Consider the following 8,626-nt stretch of genomic DNA (forward strand, 5'->3'; position numbering starts at 1 on the left):
AGAGAGAGAGAGAGAGAGAGAGAGAGAGAGAGAGAGAGAGAGAGAGAGAGAGAGAGAGAGAGAGACAGAGAGAGAGAGAGAGAGAGAGAGAGAGAGAGAGAGAGAGAGAGAGAGAGAGAGAGAGAGAGAGAGAGAGAGAGAGAGAGAGAGAGAGAGAGAGAGAGAGAGAGAGAGAGAGAGAGAGAGAGAGAGAGAGAGAGAGAGAGAGAGAGAGAGAAGAGAGAGAGAGAGAGAGAGAGAGAGAGAGAGAGAGAGAGAGAGAGAGAGAGAGAGAGAGAGAGAGAGAGAGAGAGAGAAGAGAGAGAGAGAGAGAGAGAGAGAGAGAGAGAGAGAGAGAGAGAGAGAGAGAGAGAGAGAGAGAGAGAGAGAGAGAGAGAGAGAGAGAGAGAGAGAGAGAGAGAGAGAGAGAGAGAGAGAGAGAGAGAGAGAGAGAGAGAGAGAGAGAGAGAGAGAGAGAGAGAGAGAGAGAGAGAGAGAGAGAGAGAGAGAGAGAGAGAGAGAGAGAGAGAGAGAGAGAGAGAGAGAGAGAGAGAGAGAGAGAGAGAGAGAGAGAGAGAGAGAGAGAGAGAGAGAGAGAGAGAGAGAGAGAGAGAGAAGAGAGAGAGAGAGAGAGAGAGAGAGAGGAGAGAGAGAGAGAGAGAGAGAGAGAGAGAGAGAGAGAGAGAGAGAGAAGAGAGAGAGAGAGTGAAGAGAGAGAGAGAAGAGAGAGAGAGAGAGAGAGAGAGAGAGAGAGAGAGAGAGAGAGAGAGAGAGAGAGAGAGAGAGAGAGAGAGAGAGAGAAGAGAGAGAGAGAGAGACAGAGAGAGAGAGAGAGAGGAGAGAGAGGAGAAGAGAAGAGAAGAGAAGAGAAGAGAAGAGAGAGAGAGAGGGAGAGAGAGAGAGAGAGAGAGAGAGAAGAGGGGTAAAGAGAAGGTCAAGGATCAGCCCTAAGCAACGTGTTGTATGGCCCTGTTTGCGGTTCGTAATTCTCATGGCCGAGAGTCCTCCGTAACGTGAGTTTTTTCACGGTTCACATGGTTGCCTCGGGGCTTGAATCGGTTATTACTCACCCTGTCCGTTTCACCCTCTCTCTATCTCTCTCGCTCTCTCTCTCTCCCTCTCCATCTCCCTCTCTCTCTCTATATATATATATTCTATTTATCTACCTATTTATCTTTCGCTTTCTGCTTCCCTACCCCCTTTCCTCCCTGCCTCCCTCCTAACGGTGCAAGGAAAAAATTAAAAAAGAAAAGAACCCCCCACCCCCCTTTCATCTTTCATGGGAACACGCACTCTAGCCCCGACTGCATCCGCCCCCCCCCCTCCCTCCCTCCCTCCCCCCGCCGCTCGCAAAGCCTCGGGCAAACTACGCTATCTTGCTCCTCCAGGCTATCTATCTCTCCTTGACGTGAACAAGGACCAGCTATGTTTCCGTCGAGTCGTTACAGGGGTTGAATTTTGTCTCAACTTGCTACGGTTATGCTGTTCGGTTTGTTATGAATTGTTTACGGTTTGTGGGTTTATTACGGCGTGAAGCAAACGTGTGTTGTGGTGTGAATGTGTGTAATGAAACTGGTCTAGCTGGAAAGGTTTACGTGGGAAGAATTGGTCATCTAAGGTCATGAACCATAAGATGATGATAAAATCCACAACAAAATTATGTAACAGTACTATTACTAACAGAAGTAGTAGTAATAATCATATTAATAATCGATGGAATGTAACCATACATCCACCATGAGCCTTGTGCAAGAGAATATCAAATGAAGTATTCTCATTTGACTATTCCCACGTCCCGTTTTCATCAACGACCTCTCCCCAGTAATGTCTTCCTCTCGACCTGCCACGGGGAGATGACGATTCTCCATACTCCTTTTTAGGCGTCCCAGGAAGGCTCATTACGACCTCTCGACCTTACATAACGGGACCGACTGCCCCTTCCTCGCCCTCGCCCTCACAACGGATCACAGAAAACGGAGGATGATGGTGGAGGGGTAACTTGGCGAATTTTGTTTGGGTTTTATGTTTGGGTTTGCATCTACGTGTTTGTGTCTGTACATGTGCGTAAAATATTTGTTACATGTATTTCTACCTAATACCTACTTCTGTGATAAGAATCAGGATAGTTCGCAATATATGAAGATAATATATGCATTCACAGGTGCCACGTTAAAAAAAAGAAATTAAAAAAAGTATAACCAGCCCCCCAAAAAAACAAAAAAAAAAAAACATTATAAATGGCAAAAAATACACAAATTCTCATTAACCTTTTTACCTCCTCCCCACTCCCCACCCCCAACGGAAAGATAATGAAGCTCCAGAAAATTTGAACACAAACAGAAGAAAAAAAGGAATAAGAGGGGGAGGGGGGGGGGAAGGGGCATAACCTACTTCCCCCTCGAGCGTAATCAAGAGCTTTTAAGTACAGGTATGATGTGCTCCACCTGTGTCGTCGCCCCCCGCCCTCCGCCCCCAACCCCCCCCCCAAAACCCCTTTTCTAAAGACTCCCCTCGACCCTCCCCCCCTCCACACCTTAGACCCTACTCCCTCCCCCACTAGACGCCCCACCACTGAGGGAGAACCTGAACAGTAATTATCACGCACTCGAGCTGTCAGTCCCGGAGTCACATTACTCCGCTTAATGACAAGGATGACTTTCTGCGACTCCTCCTCCTCCTCCATCACTACTACTACTACCACCACCACCTCCTCCTCCACCACCTCCTCCTCCACCGCCACCACCACCTCCTCCTCCCCCGTCCTCCTCCTCCTCCTCCATCACTACTACTACCACTACCACCTCCTCCTCCACCACCACCGCCACCACAACCACCACCTCCTCCTCTTCCTCCTCCTCCTTCTCCACCACTACCTACTCGTCCACCACTACCATCACCTCCACCTCTCCACCACTTCCACCACCACCAACTCCTCCTCCACCTCCATCTCCACTTCCTCCTCCTCCTCCTCCTCCTCCTCTTCCTTCTGATGATGGATAAGAGGGCCCAGAAAGCAGGAGGAAGGAGGAAGGAGGGTGAGAGATGAAGAGGGGGGTGGGGGGTGGGGGTCTTGACGAAATTACAGGCGAGATCCGTGCGTGTGATTTGATCTATGCGACGTTATGTGTTCCAATTTGACAGGAGGAAGTTCTGGTCTGTTCTACATTTGTTCGTCTTTCCCATTTCCTTGTCGTTGCCTCGTGTTTTCTTCGTTTGTGATTTTACGTCTTGGTTTTGTTTTATTTTTTTATATTTTTCTGATTAATCTCTCTCTCTTCCTTCCTTTCCTTCCTCCTTGTTCTTAATGACTTACTAATCACGTGATCAAAATTCGAACTTCAAATATTTCTTGTCCTATAGGAATTTTTTATTGAATTTTCAATACAACACAATATTCGTAGGAACAGCACACACACACACACAAACAAACAAACAAACAAACAAACAAACACACTTACACACACACAGTAACAATATTGACAACAACAGTAACAACAACCACATCAACAACAACAACAGCAGCAAATCAAATTGCCTGCACATTTCGGACAAACGACCCTTTCCCCAAAAAATAACTTTCTACGTCCGAGGCGAGCATCTGCCGCGCGTGACTCCGGCATCGTTAAGGCGACACATAATGGCCACAGAAAAAACATTTGAAATCCTGCCACTTCCCCGCAACGTAAATCATGGCGACTTGTCCTCTGCCTTTTAATGGATCTCAGGAAACCACAGAGTTTCCTTAAAATTTCTAGAAGCGAAGAAATGAAGAACGGGAAAGAGAGAGCGAAAAAAGTAAGGTGATTAAAAAGAAAGGAAAGTAAATAAAAAATCGGACAACCGAAAAATGAAATATGGCAACACGAAGCGAAAAAAAATCGAATTCAAAAAAATATTCCACAATATCCACGCACTTCACACATATATATGGCTCCCTCCTCCAACCCCCCCAAATCTTCACCCGCCCCCTCCCTTCCCCTTCCCCTTCCCCTTCCCCTCGCCCTATGTAATTAAGCTTAATTATGCTTGGGATAATAAGGTAGGCTGGGTATAAATAATGCAATGCCTAACCAGAACAGGTTCCCAAGCGTCAGCGCCTGTGATGGATGATGGGGGACCGGAGAGACGTCCCTCTTGTCTGTTCTCTCTATTCGTGTCTTGTTTTTTTCACTTATTTCTTTTTATATTTGGTGTATTCTTGTGATCTTGTCTTTCTTCTGTGTTCCTTCCTTTGGTATTTTCTGTTGTTGCTTATATAATTGTTTCGTATCAGCAGTGATCGTGTTGTTCATAATCATCTGCAAATCGCATCCTGTTCTTCCTCATCCCCTTCTATCCCGGCGCCTATTTCTTGCCCTTCCTCCTTCTCTCGTCTATCCTTCGTCCTACCCTGCCCTTTATTCTTACTTCCCCACTTCCTCCATTGTGATTTTCCCTTCCCCTACCACTTCCATTGCAGTCCTCCCTTCCTCCATCCATGCCCCTTCCTGCCTTTATTCCCTCCATCGTGACCTCCCCTCCCCTCTTTCCTCCATCATGCCCCTTCCTTCACCTATTCCCTCCTTCGTGACCTCCCCTCCCCTCTTTCCTCCACCATGCCTCTTCCTTCACCTATTCCCTCCTTCGTGACCTTCCCTCCCCGCTCACCTCCAACCCAACGGAGCCGAAAAGTCCACGGAAACGTTTAAACGTTGGGTGACCCCCCCCCCCCCTGCCCACCCCGAGGCAACGACCCCCATTACCTCAACCTACGCCAACCCACATCCTGTGTAACTGCCGTCTTGCGGAAGTACAAAAAGTAAACAAACATGCACGTGGCAGCCCTTGCTGTTTGTTGCTTCGCTTGGTGTTGCGAGCAAGAAATGTCGAATGAGAGATAGGTCAGAAGGTGGCCGAGGTCACCTGATCAATCATGAGCATGCAGGTGAGTTAACTACTGGTAATACTCTCCGGGTTACTGCTGCTACCAATTAGGATTTTTATCTAGCTACCGCTAGAACAAAAAGCAAAAATTAGCATCATCACTCCGCGAGGAAAAGAAAGTCAACCCCTTTGTTGAGAAAGGCGAGACAGGATGCTTTAGTGATTAATGGTAATGGTATATATTAAAATCTTCCCAACAACTGCTTATATCATTCTTACTATCACCATACCTGTACAAACGACCATGCACCACCACTACTATAACTACAACCAACGCTAATCATAACAATAGTATTAGCGACGACCCCGCCGGCCCCCCACCACGGGCATCGAGACAAACCCCCACACCCTAAGGGGCATGACACCGCGCCCTCACCCGAGTGCCAATCCGGGCACCGCTGAAGCCTCGACAGGGTGGGCCGACCCAGCACACGCCCCCTATCATCCCCTCACCCCATCCTCATTACCCATATTAATGAGTGGGCAATTACAACGCTCTCTGTGTGACGGAGATGAGACGAGGTGTTCTTAAAAGGGTCCAATATTTCAGGGCGGAGGATTTTGATGGAGGGAAGGAGGTAAAGAGGTCAGTATGTGTGTGTGTGGGGGGGGGGGTCAAGGGGGAGGGAGATTTTCTTTTTTTTAAGGGGGGGTGATGACTCTGAAGGATAGAACAGGATATTGGGGTACACGGAATAGGTTGGGGGGAGGTGGAGGTTGGTGATGATGACTTAGTGATGATTGAAGGGTATACGCGTAAGTAGTTCTGGGTCGGTGGTGATGAGCAGGCTGGTTGTGATGACTCTGAAGGGTATGTGAGGAGTAGGTAGGGGGTGACGAAGTTGGTGATGATTTAGTGATGATTTTTACGAACATTTAAGTAGGAGTAGAGAGGGGAAGTTTAGAATGGTGGTGATAAGCAGGGAGGTGATGACTGAGTGATGATTCTAAATGATACGGGGGTGAGAGGAGAAGGACATAGGGCTGGTAGTGATCTTGGGTGGTGATTTGTCGACGTGACGTTCCAGATACCTCACTGAGGTTTCTTGAACATAGAGACGTGAAGTGATATGTCAGTGAATCGATCAGACTATTGAACCACGCAATGACATGACAGATATCCTGGTCATCATGAAAAGCCTATTCCATGGTTAAATGTGACGATGCTCTTAGATTGAAACTTGTTAACATACGTAAGTTAACAATTATGCTTAAACGTGCGTAATTAATTCAAGCTGCACACAAATACGGATAAAAGTACAGTACTTAAAATTATGGGAGCTTTTCATCTATCTAATTATCCACGTATCTAATTACCTCTATTCGTTAATCCGTCTACAAATCAACCCATTTGCCTGACAATCTATCTCTCCGACAATCTATCTCTCTCTCGGTATGCCAGTGCCAAGTCGCGCCCCGGAAAACCTGAACCCAAGTTCTTTTTTTTCAGCAGGATAGGAAAGAGGAAAAACCCAAATTCGATCCCACGAAGACGTCTCCCCTCCTTCCCCCCTTCCCCCTTCCCCTCCCCCACCTCTTCCTCCTGACCGACGCTCTTGACGCAAACTCCTCCTAAGGAACGCCCGGGGCATTCATTCATCCGAATACATCCCGGGGAAACGCCCATCCCCGCCCATGCCCCGCGTCTCTTTTTAAAGGCACGGAGGGGCGCGCGAGTTTGGCGGATCTACGCAAGGCGCTTAGTTCGATGACGCAATCACTCGTTGGAATATCGTACACTTATAACAGTCTATATATTACTCGTTTGTGTGATTGAATTCTCGTCCTTTTAAGGTACTGTGGTCTGCGTGGTGCAGTGCTTGTATGCCTGTATACTAATGAATAAAAGGTGGATGTTTTGATGCCCTTATTAAAGCTGCTGACGTTACTAATAGTAATTATTATGATAAAGTAAAGATAGTAATGACAACTGCAATAATAATACCGATAATAAAAATGCCACAACTGTTTATTATAATAAAAAATAATAACAACAATAATAACAATAATCACATTATTCTTCCTAGAAACGTTTATAATGAAGGTGCCAGAGACGGAACAGGCGGTGGTAAAAAAAAAAAAAATAAAAAGAACAAAATTAAATGAAAGAAAGGAAAATAAAAGAAAATAAAGGAATTTAACCCCCTACCTCTTTCCTCAAATCGTCTAAGCATTTTTACACACCCATTCATTCTAAATGGGCGAGTGTTTGTGAAAAATGTATCTTTTTTTTTTTTTTTTTTACTTTAATCTTAAATATTGGTTTAAGTAAAAGCTTTTGAATAATGTAAATAATCTGAAAACTCGGAATTAGAAAAAAATACCAGGCTGATCAGAGCTGTTCTGCCTTCAAACGATTTCCATATAGTCAGCTGGTCCCTAAACACCATCTGCGCCCTCCTCCCCTCTTCTCTTGCCTTCCCCCTCCACTCCTGTCTCGTCAAACCCCACTCCAGCCTTCCCCTACTGCCTCCCCCACCTTCCTTCCTGACCCCACTCCAACCTTCCCCAACGGCCTCCCCCACCCTCCCTCCTGACCCCACTCCAACCTTCCCCAACTGCCTCCCTTACCCTCCCTCTTGACCCCACTCCAACCTTCCCCAACTGCCTCCCCCACCCTCCCTCCAGCCTCCCCTAACCCCCCAACCCCTCTCCCCCTCCCTCCTCCGTGAAACCACCACGCCGCACGTAAGATGCCGCGACACCGCACTAATCAATTAAAAGAGATCTAATCGTCCGGAGAAACTAATAGAGCGTATCTAAAGGAGTTGTGGGGGGAAGAGGGGGAGGGGAGGAAGAGGGGAAGGGATGGATGCGGATAACGGGAAGGGGAGGAGAGTGGTGGGAGAAGAGGGTAAAGGGCGGGATGGAGAGAGAGAGAGAGAGAGAGAGAGAGAGAGAGAGAGAGAGAGAGAGAGAGAGAGAGAGAGAGAGAGAGAGAGAGAGAGAGAGAGAGAGAGAGAGAGAGAGAGGAGTAGAGGGGATAGGAAGGAGTGGAGATATAGAGGGGAGAGAGACGGATGGAGGAGCAGAGGGAGGGGATAGGACAGAGGGGAGGGAGGAGATGGAAGGGAAGAGGAAAGAGAAGATGAATCACATCGTCTAAACGGGGGAGGAGGAGGGGGGATTACGAATTTGAGGGGGTTGGGGGTAATAATGTGTGGGGGGAAGGGAGGAGGGAGGGAAGGTTAAAGAGAGGGTCATCTGAGATCGTTTAAAGTCATTTAACTACATATTCTTCCTGGCTGCCATGCCCTGAAGGAGGAAAACAAGAGACTGAAAATGACCTCTCGTAAATAAAGGAAAGCCATTCTATCCCTTACGAGAGAGAAAAGACGATTTTCTTAGTTCTACCGCGAGAGAGTGTCCGATTTCTTCCGACCAAACACACGCAGTTGTGCACATAAACATGCACATTTGCACTGTGATAGATACACATACCCAATGATACATATATGCTGCCCCTGCAAGTACATGCAAGTACACGCAAAGACAAATATACAAATACACCCCTACACACACACACACACGCACCCTCCCCACTCCACAGACACACGCATATTTCCCTTCCAGACACACACATGCACATTTCCCTCCCCGCAGACTCACTTACACACACACACAAACACGCACCACACACACACACACACACACACATACACACACTTCCTCTGCCTCAGTGTATCCCATTACAACCTGCTTAGGGCTGTAGGCCAGACTGATT

General features: G+C 47.2%; 1 protein-coding gene across 4 annotated transcripts in view; it reads right to left on the minus strand.

Annotated features, from left to right (window-relative positions):
• The window catches only part of LOC125033664 (proline-rich receptor-like protein kinase PERK10), a 17,532-nt gene that overhangs the window by 405 nt on the left and 8,501 nt on the right, over positions 1-8,626 (minus strand). The gene's annotated exons all lie outside the window — the stretch shown is intronic.

This window comes from Penaeus chinensis, chromosome 16 (genome assembly GCF_019202785.1).
Source record: "Penaeus chinensis breed Huanghai No. 1 chromosome 16, ASM1920278v2, whole genome shotgun sequence".
NCBI classification, from domain to species: Eukaryota; Metazoa; Arthropoda; class Malacostraca; order Decapoda; family Penaeidae; genus Penaeus; species Penaeus chinensis.